Source organism: Herpailurus yagouaroundi, unplaced genomic scaffold (assembly GCF_014898765.1).
Source record: "Herpailurus yagouaroundi ecotype Mexico unplaced genomic scaffold, PumYag 164, whole genome shotgun sequence".
Lineage (NCBI taxonomy): Eukaryota > Metazoa > Chordata > Mammalia > Carnivora > Felidae > Herpailurus > Herpailurus yagouaroundi.
Window position 1 is genome coordinate 48,149,634 of NW_024412405.1, and position 16,740 is coordinate 48,166,373.

A 16,740-nucleotide genomic window follows, 5' to 3' on the forward strand; every position below is an offset into this window, starting at 1 on the left:
CTTCTGAAGCTATGTAAAGGGAGGATCATCTGCTTCCGGGTCAAGGTCCTCGCGGGGAACTGAAACCTCTGATGAGGGTGACTGCTGTACTTGCTCACATCCTAGTGAGTTTCCTTTGTCACGCAGCTCTTCCAACAGTGTGACTGGCTCAATTTCCTCTTTATGTGAAAGAAAAAAATGTTTAGTCTATACTCCTTGGAGCATGCATGGCCTCTGGAAATATTTTTGAATAAGCACTGTTTTTTTCTCTGATGACGTTTTCCCCTTTGGCTCTTTGTCATTCTAGGAGATGGATATCCCAGGAGCTTGGCTTTGAGGCTCTTCCTTCCCAGAATGCAAACAATGCCACCCACTTTAGGTAATCCTAGCCGGGATAACTACTGTTTTCTCAGGGAAAGTTCCTTGGCCACTTCTTTAAGATCAACCAATCCAGGCACTGCTGAGAATTTCTCCTCAAGTTTAAACATATACAAGTCTGTAGAAAATAAACCCTCCTTCCTTCTGCCTTTAGTTATTTCTGTCTCTACCTATCCTAAATGAAAATAATCCATAGGTTCTGAGACAGCACCTCCTGATCTGTTCACCTTTGCATTCCTCTCTCTCTGCCTCAGACCAGAAAGCCCCTTCTGAAACTGGGATTGTCCTTCATCAGAAACCTCAAAAGTAACTCTACAAAGGAAATGTGTATGTGTGTGTGTGCATGTTCAGGGATGGAAAGAGAATAATACCTTGTAAGAATTCCGTACAATAAACTGTTAATTAGAAAATTTCAGAGTTCACTTAGGTCCTAGGGGAAGTACATGGACAAAAGCGGGCCCAAAATAGATGGATCCTTCTAGGACCTAAATTATTCTTAGGGTTTTATCAAATGGCTTTATCCTTTAATTATATGAACAGTTTTTGAACATAGGGTAAATCCTGAGAGGCACCACTTAGTTCATTGTAGTAGTAATTTCAAAAATGGCACCCGGGTGACTTGACAGATCTTACGCCATTTTTAAAAGTGCCAAGTTTATACTCAGGCACAGGAAAAATCTGGAATGTTATCTGCATATACCTTAAACAGCTACTTCTTCTCAAAGACACTACAATTACCAATGCACTACAAAACCAGGGTTTCCGAAGGTGTTGTCAATGCCTTTTCACTGAGCTCTCAGGAGCAGTGACCTTGGTTCACCTTAAAACTATTATGCCTTTGCTCTGTGTTTTACAAGGGTCTCACCTCTACTATGCTATTTCACTGCCAGGCTCTTATCTCAGTGGAGAGAGTCAATGCCAGTGCCCCACTAACATTTCAGGAGGGTATAGGAAAGAACTGTCAGCTCAGGTCAGAGGTGTCAGGATTCAGAGACCTTAACACCAGGCTCAAGGCCTGAAATCTGGTTTGAACAAGACAAGTCAAGACGAAATGGTCCAGTGTAGCAATACTTTTGCTTCCCAAGTCACTGTTATTCAAAAAGCCGTTTAGGGAACACATTGGCATAACATGGAACAGGAGGTTGTCGAGTTGAAGGACAAAGTATAGAGAAGGTAACTTGCATTTACAGAATTGTTGGCATGAGTTTAAACAACTTAAAGATTTTGAGTTCTAATCCTACCCTCAAAGCTTTCTTATTCCTTACAATTTTGTTTCCCCATTTATTGTAACACCTTCTTTATGGGTACATGATGAGAAATAACAGAAATGCATTTACAGTTATTTTTTGTTTTGAAACCAAAACGTTGGCATTTAAATGTGAAATAAGAGTTTCGCGTTTCATAATTTATTTTTCTCCATCTAAGGTTGGAGATGTTGGAGAATGAAAGTATGAACCCATTGAAGATCTTACAGAATCACGTTCTCTGTTCAGCCTGGGTAGTAAGAAGAAGCATTCCAGAATGCTCAACAGATACCCAGTAGAACTGTTCATGCTTCAAAGTCTGTAACACCTAGCTAGTGATTAAATGCCTAAAAAAAAAAAAAAAAAAAAAAAAACCCTAACAAGAGGGGCGCCTGGGTGGCGTATTGGGTTGAGTGTCCAACTTGGGCTCAGGTCATGATCTTGTGGCTCTGTGCATTTGATCCCCACCTCAGGCTCTCTACTATCAGTAAGGAGCTCACTTCAGATCCTCTGTCCCCCTCTCTTTCTGCCCCTTTTTCAAAAATAAACATTTTTTTAAAAAGTGTAACTAAAAAGAATGTCAATTATAGCAGATATTTTATTCTTTTACATCGTATGTTCGGAGCAGATCTTTAGATCAGTAGATTTCTAGAGAGAATGAACTGTGTACTTAACTGCATGGAAATGAAACACACGCAGAATCAGAGTTCAGCCCTCAGTATAAATGATGCATCGTATATTCTTCATACATTCTTTCCCCGACTCCCATTACTTAATTATACACAATAACTGTGTTTTGGAGATTTGATTTTCTTCCCTCCACCCCAAATAAAAAAGAGAGCACACATTTTGTAGAGTTATTAGCGTGCTTATAATCTTTCTGCACTTCTATTTATGGGGCTTTTGGGTTAGAGGACAGCCTCCATCCAAGTCCCTATGGCCAAGAGCTTGATAATGAAATCTCAGAGGGAACCTGTTTTTGTCTGGGGCTTTGTCACAGGGCCATAGTCTAGGTATTCATGGTATCTAAATATCATTTGTTCATACCGACTAGACCTGTTTTCTTCCCTGGGAAAACAGACAGCTATTGTTTAGGATGATATTTGAGTATTAGGCTTACAATTGAGCAAGATAATTCTTTTTTTTTTTTTTTAATTTTTCTTAACATTTATTTATTTTTGAGAGTCAGAGCAGGAGTTGGGGAGGGGCGGGGAGCGGGGGAGAGACACAGAATCCAAAGCATGCTCCAGGCTCTGAGCTGTCAGCACAGAGCGCAGGCGGGGCTTGAACTCACATATCATGAGGTCATGACCTGCACCGAGGTCGGCCACTTAACTGACTGAGCTGCCCAGGCGCCCCTAGCAGGATAATTGTTTATTGCCTAAGACTTGTCCTGCCTTCCAGGACATTTAGCAGCACCCCTGACCACTCTCCTGTAGATACCAGCAGCATTTCTCCGCGGCTGCTCCCAGTTGTAGCTATCAAAAATATCTCCAGACATTGCCAAATATCTTAGGGGGCGCAGAATCACTCCCTGCCCCACCCCTCGATCCTCCACCCGAAAACCAATAGGTTTAAAGGACTATTTCACAACATCCTGATGTTAGTGTTACGGAACCTGGCCTGGATCACCCAGCGGAAGAACCAAGCGGCACCTGGGTTTGGAAGGCAGGGGGGAGGGATCAGAGATCACTCTCCAGAGATCTGAGTCCTGGGCGGGTGCAAGCAGAGGCAACACTTTATAGTCTGTTACTTCCGCATTCCGCATTAGTAGTAATTTGGCGGGCTTGGCAAGAGGGGTAGGAACAAGAACCCGGAAGGGGAGTTTTTAGTCGGGGACTGGAAATTCCCTATCAGTCCTGTCAGCCATCTTATAAGATTTTTCCCTACCATTAGTGTATTTGGGTTTTCAGTCTCATTGGAGTTAACACATAGTAACAGTGTATTGCATATATAATTTGCAAAATGCTTTTCACTTAGAGCAGTATATTCAGTCTCCCAACAGCTCAAGACACATTTGTTGATCTTCTTTTCAGACTGAGAGACTTGCTGGGGGCAGGTAAGTGACAAACTCTTGAAGTGACAGTTGACAACTTTAAGGTGGGATTTCTGGGGCACTCGTTTTGGCTTTGGCCCCCAGTTCCTGTGGTTCAGTTTGTCTAACGAAACTGTGCACTGGATTGCCTCTCTTATGCTAGTGCTGGAAGGGATCTTAGAGCTTTTCTGGTCCATCTTCCATTTTAGGAGAAAATTGAGTTGTAGAGGAAGGAATTAGGTGACTTGTCCAGATAACGAATGTGGTAAAGTCAGGACTTAAAGCCAAGCCCTGAACTTCCTAACCAGTGTTCTTTACATTAGGTACTGCTCGGTCAATAGTACAGAAATAAATGAAGAAACAGAGATACAAATAAATACATTTCAGGGTGTGTGTGTGTGTGTGTGTGTGTGTGTGCACGCTTTTGTGCTGATGAGGGTAGAGCTACTGGCTGTGTTATCCAGCGTTCAAAATGGTTGTGGCTGATCTCTGCCACTATTATTAGGCATCATATTTCTTCCTTGGAATGAATATCAGAGGGGGGCGGGTGGGAAGGTGATGGGAGAAGGGGAGCCCCTTAGGGAAAGACTAATTATTGTGCTTAGGAAGACAGCCTTTCTAGTAAACCTCTTTCCACACCCCAACTCCCTAACCCCTTTCCTTATTGTCGTTGAGAAATTGTCAAATCCTATAAACTCAAGGGGTGTGGTGAAGGTGCCGGATTGTTTGCCAGGCTGGGCTGTCTGAAAATCGGAATGCTCTATGCTAATAGCACTCTTGTCATGCACACTGATCCTTTGTTTCCGTGCCCCCAAAGTCTTTGCTATGCAAATCAAACCACAGGGGCACTTTAACATGTAAATCACATAATCTCCCTCACGTGGGATGAATTGACAGGATTTTAAGCTCCTTGACTGTTGGGAAGCAATGAACGGTACTTATTTAACTGGCGTTATTGCACTGGGCACATCTCCTACACTGGGCTTTACTCGGTGGTGCCACCATGCCAGGGGAAAACTGGTGTGATTATTAACATTGCTGTCAGAGGAACCAAAGGGTCTCAAACCTCAGAATTCTGCCCCCCCCCCCCGAGGAGGAAAATAAGACACTCCTCAGAAACGGTGCTCAATTCTGTGTCCCCCTTGAGAATGGGTTTTTCTTTGATTAGTGAATGAACACTGAATCTTCCTGGGAATGGCTGTTTCCAGCCTGTTTCACAGGTAAAAGAGCCAAGGAGAGTTATAGGGACATTTCAGGCCCCTCAGCTGGGAGAGAGTCCAGGCGGAGGTAGGAAGCCAAACCCGCCTGGAGGCTCGGGAAGGCCTTGAATTCATGAGCTGCCTGCTGCAGACTTGACCTCTCGTTTGGGGCTAAGTCACTTCCAAGCCTCTTGCCAGTTTCTTCCCCAGTAAAACAGGGATAATGCTAGGGATAGAAGGAGCGGTGACCAGATCCTGCTTGTAATGACAGCTGAGCTGCCTGGACAAGATGTGCTTGTTCCAGAAATGAAGTGTGATTCTATTAAAATGTGTGATCTGTGGAAACAGCCTACCTTGTTTTGGAGTGTGTGATACTGGATTTATTTGTTGGAAACAAATTGATGAGAACAGTATTTTGCCCTCCAGCGTCAGTTTGCACTAGGCACAGTTAAAAGGCAACTTCTGCTTTTAATGGTGTAATGCTCTCCCTATGTGTGTTTGAAGGGTTTGACAATTGTAACATGCTCATTGCAGCCATTACCTGTGTGGCCGGCCCCACCTGGGCACTGTTCCAAGACTTCTTTTGAGCTTTTGGAACTCAATATACATTTTCTCTTAGAAACAATGGCTGTAAGGCTTCTTGGATGGTGGACAAAAATCGATCGGACCCAAATGTAGCTGAAATACTGTGCATTTGCAATTAAAAGCTAGCAAGAAAAATTAGAGGCTAGTATTAGAAATTCCCTTTCTTTAAAAAGAAACCCACATAATCTAGTTAAACCTATCAAAGCACTGCGTTAAGTTTTGCAAACTGAACATCACAAGACCCTTGGCCTAAGACCTGCCTTAGACACTTTTGGAGGCGTGGAAACAGGAGTCTGTTGGAGTAGTCCCCTAACGCACCACCAGAATTTAGGAAGGGCTGCTCCTCACATTTTTGGAGAGGGTATGGTGAATGCTGTGTGGCACCATCCATGCCCCCCTTCTAGTCCAAGACACTCGTTCTCCAGATTCTGGGGGTGTCACTGCTGAGGTCTTACAGTTGAGCCCTCCCAGGGATTGCCCTCTGCCTGTGGAGCTGCATTCCCTAAGGTCATGACCCTTTCCTGGAGCAGCCATCACCCAATAACATGTCAATTTCAGTCTAAAGCTCTGCCTCCCTGCCTTAATATGGGAAAACTCTGAAGGGTCAGGCCAGCTCAGAGCTCCCTGTAGGTTCTGCCTCTTTAGCAATTCAATACCGGTTCAGCTTCTTCCTCCACCCTAAACCTGTCTGCTTTGCTTCCTTGCACACATCGGTGGAAGGGCTGATAACTCATCAAAAGGAAAGAGGAGACCCTGTAAGGATATTAGCAGAATGAATACAGCATTAGAAATGATAATCGCTATTCTGGCAGGGTATGCATTTAATATCATTTCTATGTGAAATAGATCCAATGACTTGGCCAAAGCAACCACAGATCCTTACACAAAGACTGGTAAAGAATCTGGGTGAGTTGGTCCTTCCCACCTGCACTGTCTGATTTTCCTCCAGAGTTTCAGATGGGTTGAATGACACAGCTCTATCTGTGAAGCAATTGGGGAGTCTCCTTGCTTTCTCACGAAGATTCTCTTGATGAGTTCCAAGCCTGATATTTCTGAATAGGATATTCCAAGATTATTGATCACAGAAACATCTTTTTTCCAAATGACTTCTTGCTGTCAGCTGCAATCAGTAATGGTGCCAGGTTAGGGTGGGGGTTTCCCCACCTTGTCAACCTGAGGTTGGAGTCAGCATTATTCATTCTGTAGCTCTAGTGTTCAGTTTTATCACTCTGAGCTTTTCCTTGTGCACCAGATGCACACCACAAGAAATGGACAGTAAGAAAAGTATTGTAAAGATTTCTGAGAGCTAGCCATCTTCCCCAAATACTGAGACTAAGGTACGTCCGTCCAGCGAACAGTGGACTCCCGAAAGCTGTTGAGTTTATAGTGCTATGGGAGGACTTTGGAGGCGGGTCAAGGCTCCTGAAGTCAAAGTGTAACTCTCTGGCATGCTTGGGTGGCTGGAAGGATACACCTAAGAAACTGGCTGTCAGGGTCCATCAACTCTTGTTTTCAAAGTCTGTTTTCCTGAAGACCAAATGTGATGCAATGCTATTATGGGAGTTCACAAAACAATTTGAAGGCCAAAAAAAAAAGGAGAATTTGACCTGACGTGCTTGGCAGACCCCTGAACAAAACATTATTTCATGCTCTGATGTTTAGCTATTGTTTTCCGGAAGGATGAAAAATGTAAAACGGTAGTGGTAATACTCATCCAAGGATCAGCAGCTTGCAGAAGGTGCAGGAATACACAGAATTGTTCTGGAGGCCAGACTGGATGGTTTAAACTTGATCTTCACAAATCCAGCACTGTGTTGGCTGGTCTGCAAGGGCTCAGTTTTAGGCGGCAACCTGAACGTAAACCTGAATTTTAGCGCAGAGATATATGGATTGCTTTAGAGAAAGGCTCTTTTACCATGTCAATAACAGATCATTAAAAAAACCCTCTGACTTGGAACCGTGGGCACACTGTGATGGTAAGATGAGGATTATAATATCCTCAGAAAAGGCCTAAACCCATCATTTATTAAACAAATGTCACTGCAGGCTAACCATGTAGTGCTGAGCAAATGTTTGAAAAACTGCAAAAATGGAAATTTCGTTCGAGATAATTTGCAAATTACATAAAACAAGTGATTCCAGTTATTATTAAATTTTAATATCTTAGGAATATTATAGCATCTTATGGATATCAGGATAAAATCCAAACTTCTGGTGAAAGTTTATGAAAAAGACCTATTGTGACTCTGCCCCTGCTAGTCTTTTCATGTCCTGTGCCCTTCCCACTTTATAGTCCACTCAGTGTGCACCCGCTCTTCTTGGGGGGGGGCCGGCGCGGAAACCATCTCCACTCATTACCTTCCCCCAGCCCCTCTACCACCTCTCCCTTTGACTAGCTAACTCTTACTCATCCTTTAGAACTCATAGTAAATTTTGTTTTCTCTTAGCGGGGGCTTCTATGAACTCCTGAGATTGGGTTAGATCCTCCTATAATGCCCTGTGTTATTAGTCTGCTTGGGCTGCCATAACAAAACACCACAGACTCCGGCTTAAAGAACAGAAATTTATTTTCTCACAGTTATGGAGCCTGGAAGTTTCAAAATAGAGGTCTGTAGCCTTGGTTTCCAGTGATCTCTCTTACTGGCTTGTGGACAGCTGCCTTCTTGCTGTGTGCCCGCATGGTAAAAAGAGAGTGTGAGCTCTCCCAGTTATGTCACTTCATATAAGGACACTAATCCTATCAGATTAAGGCTCTACTCTTTTGACCTCATTTGGCCTTAATCACTTTCATAAAGGTCCTATCCCTGAACATAGTCACATTTGGGGTTGAGGCCTCACATGTGAATTTGGGAGAGACACAAACATTCAGTCCGTAATGCCCATTATATTTCTTATTCAGAGCGCCACTCACATTATAGTTTGTATTTCTGGGAAAATGTCAATGCCCACTGACATAGAAAACCATGTGCCGTCTAAATAGTGCACTCCTCATACTGTATTGCAATAGATTGTTGACTTGTCTGTATCCTTCACTAGAACTTAAGCTTTAGGCAGGCAGGATGATGCTTATCCTTTTTATGGCTGTCTTCCTAGTACTGATCAAAGAGCTTCATAAATATACACAGTTGATGAACATTTACTGAGTAAAGGGCCTTAATAACAAACACAACAGAATCACACCTGTTTGCAACATTCGATTCATTTACTTGGGGGCAGTTTATTTAATTGGATTATGGGTTCTGGTGCAAAGTCTTTAGCTACACCCTTTTGTCCTATTGTTTTCCTTAAATAGATGTCTTTATCAGTTGCACTTTCTCTAAAATGTACTTTAACTACCTTCCTTCCTACAAGTTATTTCCTTTCAGATGTTATCTTCCTCCACCAGCTTTGTGCCTCACAGGTTCCAACTATCTTGACTTTTAATCCTGACTTTTCCAGATATTTCTGTGAAAGTTTTTATAGGTAGAAAGAGACCCATAGAGGTTGAGACTTCTCCAAGCCATTTGTTAATGCAGAGACAGTGCTAAAACTGGAAGCTGGGAGAGTTTTGAACATTGCAAGACAGAAGTATTCTCAATCCTTTGGAAATTTCTAGGCCTGCATTTCTTACATGGGGAACCAGAAACAAAGTGGGCAGTACAGTGTACCAGAAAGAGCACTCAGCTAACTAGGGGCTATTTGAGTAATTACTACATACAAAGCACAGAACTACATGGAGGAGAGCTATTAAAAAAAAAAAATCATAAAACCAGGATTCCTGGAGATTATAACCATTTGGAAGATGCACATTTATGAAAAGTTCGTCTTTGGTGCAAAGCAGGATTTGTAAGACTGAATAATTATCCAGGGAGCTAGAATCTTAGGAGTTAAAAGGAGGAAGATCACCCTGGGTGGGGGCTGTCCAGAGAAGAGTCATGTGTGAGGTAGAGCTAGATCTTTTGCTTGAAGGTAACAGAAAACAGAACCCAAACTTGTTGAGGCAATAAATAGAATTTTATTGGTTCATGTAACTGAAGATCTCAAAGTAGGTGGACTTCAGGCAAAGTTAGACCCAGGGTTCAATATAGTCATTGGGAGGCTGGTTTCTTTCTCTCTCTTCAGTCTGCCTGCCACAGTGTCAACTTTATTCTAAGGCTGTCCCCCCTCTTAGCCACACATCTTCTTGTACAGTTGTTTTAGCATTATCAATAACATTTTTGGGCTTCATTCTGTTTGTACAGTTCCTAGAGCTATGTATATCTCCAAATGAAAACCGGGAGCTGATGGAAAGGAATGAAGGTATGTTAAGGCAACAATCACATATTTGGGCTAAAGCACCTTGTTATTTTAAGAGTAAAATGCAAATTCTCTGGCATGGTTTCCGAGGCCATTAACCATGTGGTCTCTGTTTATCTTTTCGATTTCATCTTTCTGTCTTATATACACAGTATCTACTGTGGTACTGGTGGTTTTGCAGTTCCACATTCGTTTCATGCATTCTCATGAACTTCTCTTTTCTGGAATGACCTACATTCATTATCACCTCAACGAAGCCTTAATTAACCTTTTTTTCTGTTACTGGCAAGATTGCTGTGTATGGCTTCTCTGGTGGCACATTACACACCCCTAGGGTTGTCATCGCTCACATACACCGTGACATGAAGGTTGTCCCCTGAATTGTGGAGTGTAAAACCTTTAAAACTATATATGGTGGCCCTGGCCTGCTTTCCTTAATATCACACTGCATTCTAATGGTTTATTTAAGTGTCTACCTTCCTTCACATCTGTAAGCTTCATGAAGGTTGGCACTGTATCTTAATAGGATACCTATATTCCTTGCTTCTTCTAGATCTATATTTTTCTTGTCTACCGCCTGCTAAAAACAGAAAAATATTTGTTGAATGAGTGAGTGAATAGTTATAATTTTTGAGTGCTAAGTTACTTCTTTTAAATTCATTTAACTATTACACCGTTCTTAAGAGGTAGGTATTATTTCCCTTATTTTGCAGCTGAGGAAACTGAGGCTCAGAGAAGTTTGGTCATTTGTCCAGAGTCACACAGCTGGTAAAACAACAGAGCTGAGTCTCTCTCTGTTTCCCTGTTTCTCTTTCTCTCAAGGCAGTGTTTTCCAGTTGTGGTGAATGGTGGACATAAAGTTTCAGCACTGAGAATGATCATGTCTTGTTCTGGTGCTTTATGTGGTGGAAAGACTAATCACACAATTTACCTCATGGAGTTCCCAGGATTAAGTGAGATTATCTCTGTGTCTGTGCTCTGAAGCACAGAGGTATATAACACTATGCAAATATAAGGTATTGTTTTATACTGATAGCTTGGTATTAATAGCTTCCAACTTCATAATTAGCTTAGGATGCATGTTTTAATATTTTTATGGATGCACAAGTGGAATCTTGAAATGCATTTGCAGATCAGCATTGTGGCCCCAAAGGGAGGCAAGGCAGCCTAATTTTATGGCCCATATACAGGGCTAAGACCAAGAAGCCTTGCAAAAAGTCTTCCTTTGCTGTTAGTTCTCATTAGCTGAATTCAAATTCCAGTGGTGATAATACATAATTCTTCAGCTGCATATAGATTCTGCCTCTATAAAAAAAAAATCTATAAATGTAATCATCTCTCCCTTGTCAGCTAATGTAACACTATAGTAACTATAAAACAGTTTTCTTTAGGTTCTTTTGTGCGATTTGTTCCTCCTGGCATGGATGGGGATATGAGCAGCATTTTGTTTCAATAGAGCCTTTCTGTAGCTTTTAACCAGTTACAAAGGGTGTCTGTCTGTACCTGGATACAATTCGGCAACAGAAATCAAATAGGCTTTTAAGCCTTGAAAGAAAGAAAAGTAGAAGGCCAGTGGCAAATATTTCATCGTTTTGTGGGGCAAATATTATATATCTGGGAAAAAGATTTTTTTTTAAGTATATAATTTAGGAGTGTCTAAAGGTGTTTTGTTAGGTCAATTGTGTATCAGAAATTTAGAGGGAAGGGCTTACAGATCTTTAAATGGCCCCCAGATAAGGTGAGCCTAATCTATTGTAAATTATACTTCCCACTCTCTGATCTGGGAGAAAAGGCTTTCTGTCTCCTTTTTAGTATTTAAAATCTGAAATAATATAGACCTGACTACCCAGGGGTCTGCCTCTTGGCCTGGTGCTTTGTCACCACAATTGAGATGGGCAGGTTGGAGGCGGTGTGTCCCCCAGCGTAATTCATGAGAGCAAGAGGCAGTGCTGTCTGCGTTTTTTCCAGAGGCTGGCTGTAACTATACTCCCCTTGAGTTTCTGCCAAGGCACATCACTAAATAAGAAGGAGGTAAAATAAGGATAAGATTTAACTGCTTCTTTCCAGGGAAGCTTGGAGACAGTCTCACTTCCTTTTTTAAAGTTGGAGGCAATTTTATTTGTTTAGGCAAATCCTATGGGAAATGAATAAATAAAGTACCAACTGACATGCTTCAGTGGGCTGAAAATAGATCCCAGAACATGATTTCTTTTTTATTTATCAGCCATATGTATTTATCCCAGGTTTCCTTCTCACAGGCTCCCAGATTGGGAGAATCAGAGAAAGTGATAGCTAGCAAGCACAGATCTTTTTTAGTTTGTTTGTTTTGGGGGTTACCTCCCAAACTTTTTACTTGGAAAAAATTTCAAGCCTACGGAATAGTTGAAAGACTTAATACGAACGTTTTGCACATTTGCTTTTTCTCTCACTCTCTCTCCTTCTTTTTGCCTAAAGTACGAAAGTAAACTTCATGCAGAATCATGATAGCTCATCTCTAAATACCTCAGCATACACCCTGTCATGATCATACCCAAGGAACTTAACGTCGATGCAATAATATGTTGTAACATACAGTCCACATGCAAATTTCTCCCAGTTGTCCCAATAATGTCCTTTATAGCTATTCTTTTGTTGAATTCAAGATCCAGAGAAGGAGCACACAATATATTTAGTTATCTTGTCTCTCTGGTCTCTGTTCATGCAGAACAGCCCCCCTGCCTATTTTATCAATTACAACATTAATATTTTTGAAGATTCCAGGGCAAATGCCCTATAGAAAGTCACACAATTTGGAAGTATCTGGTAAATTCTCATCAAGTGTGTTGTCACACTACGGTGTTCAAAAACTACTTTTCTGCATGGTTATATAATCAAGTTGATATGTAGTTAAGTTCATTTGTTTCTGTCTGTCTGTATTCAATATTAGGCTTTGCCTTTGGTCTATTTTTTTAATTTAAATTTAATTCTTAGATATGTAAAACATTTACATGGCTCAAAAGGCAAAACTACATTAAAAATATCTACCAACAGAAGTCTTCTTCCTATTTCTATCTTTCCTCCTAATCCCCATCCACCTCTTATGAGTAACTATTTTCATTAGTTTCTGGTTTCTCTTTCCTATGTTTCATTTTGTAAAAATAAGCAAATAAGTTGCATATATATGCATATGTTTATATGTATGTGTATATATATGTGTGTGTATAAATATATATTTCTGATTTTCTGTCTTATGATAAAGGTTTTATATAAAATATAATGCGATTTATATTACAATATTCTTTTGCATTTGCTTTTTTTCATTTAATGTATTATAAAAATCCTTCCATATCACTTCATAGAAGTACTTCTCATTCTTTTCATAAATGCATAGTATGTGATTTTGTCAATGAGTTTTCTGTGATTTTTTGATATTTTGTTATTATAAATAAAGCTTTGACAAGTAACCTTGAACCTATATTGTGTCTTGCTTTTTGGAGGTATACTTACAGGTGTGATGTTGAATGCTCATGTAGTTTTGTTATATGCTTCAGATTTCTCTCCTAGGATTGCATTATTCTGCATATTCACATAGAATGAATGAGCATATCTGGCACATTTTCTTACCATATCCTAATAACAACCTTCTCAGGAAGATGCTTTCATTCCCCCCATTTTATACTTAGGAGTGTAAGGCTCAAAGAGCTTGACAAACACCTCCAGGTTCACATGGCTAGGAAATGGCACAAGTAGGATTTATACCCAGGCTCATGCAACTAACTACCTCACTGTACCATGTGTTGCCTGCATTAAGCTACATGAATCTTAATTTTGTGACTTGATAAGATTAATAGGAAATCATTCATTTTAGAAGTGGTGTTCTTGAAAATATCAAGGAATACTGGGGAATCAAGAGAACTTACAATCTCAAGGAATGTTGGAGAAGTAAGAGAATAATCTTCATGTTTCTTAAGGAGGTTGGTGTTCAATCAGAGTTTCTAGGTATGAGCTAAAAATTGTGACCTAGTGAGTTTAGCCATGATAGCAAGAGTCTCTTAAAGATTAGAAGCTTCAGGAAGGCCCCTCTGTGGAGACAAGGATCTATATCTATATCTGAGGATATAGGATGCCATGTCTAATTTTGAGACAGAGGATTCTGGTAGGAGGAAGACAAGGGATCAGAGACAAACATAATCAGCTCAGGATTTTAGACAGGTTCCAGCAGAGAGTGAGAGAATAGGCCAGAAACCTGAAGAGAATCTAGGGACCAAACTTAGATGATCAAGATGGAGGAGAAACCTCCCAAGGTAGGAAGAATGAGGCTAGCCAAGGACTCATCCCTAGGTAGATAACAAGCAAATAAATGTTGTCAGGTACAGATCAAGGCTCTGATCCAGGGAAATGAAGTAGAGGGTAGTTAGCATGTTTAGAGAAGGCCTCTCCAAGGAGGTATCCTTTGAGGTCAGACATGAATGATGAGAAGCAGTTGGTCTTCTAAAGATTTGGGGGAAACCATCCTCCCAATAGAGGGAATAGCAAATGTAAGTGTTCTGAGGGGGAAATTAGCCTTGCAAGTCATGGAACATAAAGACTGGTATGGCTATAATACATTAAATAAGACACTGACAACTTATGAAGTGGGGGCCTTGTCAGGGTAAAAGAGTTTGGATTTTTTCTCAGTGTATCCAGGCAGGATTAGGGGAGGCAAGTTCCAATAGACTTCTGGAATGAGTTGTATTTTAGTCATTAGAGAATGTATTTAAATTCAATTCTATGAGGTATGATGAGTTCCAAGGAGATAGAAACAGAAATAAGTGCTATTGATTGCCATTTATTTATTTATCTTTAACTCAGAGTTCTTTTTCTTAAAGCAGCCTATAAAATGAGGCTGAACATGAAGTTTGGCCAGCAGTGTGGGCTAAAGGACATTTACACAAACATAAATACATTGCTATTCACATTTACCACCTCCAGATGATTCATTAAGAGATGCATACTCTTCACATTCAAGTAGGAAAAACTATTTGTTTCAGGGATATATGCATAGTAAACATATTTCATTTCATGGAAAGAAGTAAGAATTTAAAAGGATCCTGTAATGTGCCACACGGGAAGCTCAGAATGTATGCCACTGATGAATTTGAATAGATAGTACCACATTTCCATCCCGTTCATCAAATCTTCATATTTTTGTGAAATCAGGTAACAGAAAACTTCTTTTGATTATATTCCTCATTTTGCACTCAGTATTTTTATAGATTCCTGAAATCAAGGAAGTTTGTAGCATTAAGAAATCAAACTAAGTTAAAGACATAAATCCTTCAGAAATAAATAATGAAAAAAGTTAATGAAATGAATGACAGTAAATATACTTAAAGTCATGATAGGTACATCAAAACTAAAGATAATTTAGTACCAAGTCAACTTATATATAAAAAAACCATAATATTTAACATTAAAGCAAAATCGTAATTAGCCAAGTAAAAATTCAGCAAGAACACTAAAATATATAAATATGTTTTGCACATCCTAATTATCTTCCTTTCTTAGGCTGACCTATAAGATACATCAAAGATGCAAGTATTTAAAAATAGGTATTTGATATCATGTAGACGAAAATGCAGACATTTGACTGAATTTTCTATTTTTAGTTGGCTACTTAAAATCATGGAAATAGCCTGAGCCACCTGTTAATTAGGCACAGATAATTTTCCTTGTAAGTAACATATAATGTGATGAAACCTGAGGAGTGACCATACAATCAGGTAAAAATTGTATCTATCATAGATAGATAGATTTATTTATTTATTTATTTATTTATTTATTTATTTATTTATTTTTAAAAAGTTTTTTTTTTTTTTTTTTTAAGGTTTATTCATTTTCCAGAGACAGAACGTGAGCGGGGAGGGACAGAGAGGGAGGGAGACACAGAATCCGAAGCAGGCTCCAGGCTCTGAGCTGTCAGCACAGAGGCCGATATGGGGCTCGAACTCACCCACAGTGAGATCATGACCTGAGCCAAAGTCCGACGCTCAACCAACTGAGCCACCCAGGCGCCCCAGTCATAGATTTATTTAATAAGCAATTTTTAAAAGGTCTTTTTTGTGGCAGTGAATCTGGTAGGTAGGTGTGGTTGGTGGAAATACCCACTGAGACAAGAAAAATATTCCAAGTTATTTTCAAAGTATTTAAATGTAAGCAAAGGATACAGCTTATTGTATATCGATGGCCTTTTATATAGAAGTATAATAACCTTTAGGGTTAGAACAAATATTTGCTGCTCCTCGAATCCTCCTAAGGATGTTCAGTGGCTTCTGACAGCATGTAACTAGGGTAAGGATTAAGCTCTTCCAAGAAGCTTCCTCCATTTTTGGAGAGATTCCCTCTTGGCCTCTACTACATCTATGGAGACTCTGGCTCCCTGTCTTCTCTCTCCCCAGTACAGCATATTCCAGAGTGTTGCTGTGAGATGGGCTGAACCATAGGTCAGCTTCCCAAATATCCCATTCCCTTAATAGGTCTATTCCTACAGGTGGTTACTAGGTCTTTTGAAAAACAATGATCAAACCTACAAAATGGCAAAGTCAGTTCAAGACTATAAAATGCTGTCAGTCTAACTGGCTGAAGCCTAATGAAACCCAGGGTCTAAGTTACAAGTTTAGATCTGGTGTTTTGGTGGGTAATAGGTAATCTTTTTTTTTTTTTAATTTTATTTTTTTAATTTACATCCAAATTAGTTAGCATATAGTGCAACAATGACTTCAGGAGTAGATTCCTTAATGCCCCTTACCCATTTAGCCCATCCCCCCTCCCACAATCCCTCCAGTAACCCTCTGTTTGTTCTGTATGTTTAAGAGTCTCTTATGTTTTGTCCCCCTCCCTGTTTTTATATTATTTTTGCTTCCCATCCCTTATGTTCATCTGTTCTTTGTCTTCATATGAGTGAAGTCATATGATATTTGTCTTTCTGTGAATGACTAATTTTGCTTAGCATAATACCCTCTAGTTCCATCCATGTAGTATAAATAGCAAGATTTCATTCTTTTTGATTGCTGAGTAATACTCCATT

The 16,740-nt window shown here is 40.1% G+C and overlaps 1 long non-coding RNA gene across 6 annotated transcripts in view; it reads left to right on the top strand.

The window, feature by feature from the left end:
* The first annotated feature begins 3,455 nt into the window (after positions 1 to 3,455).
* Positions 3,456 to 16,740, top strand: part of LOC121037880 (uncharacterized) — a 157,119-nt gene continuing 143,834 nt past the window's right edge. For 5 of the 6 annotated variants that reach the window (XR_005794037.1, XR_005794040.1, XR_005794041.1 and 2 more), the window contains exon 1: positions 3,456 to 3,660. This is a non-coding gene — a long non-coding RNA (uncharacterized LOC121037880). Of the gene's footprint in view, positions 3,661 to 9,640; positions 9,699 to 16,740 lie in introns of all 6 variants that reach the window. The other variant, XR_005794039.1, reaches the window with a different exon arrangement.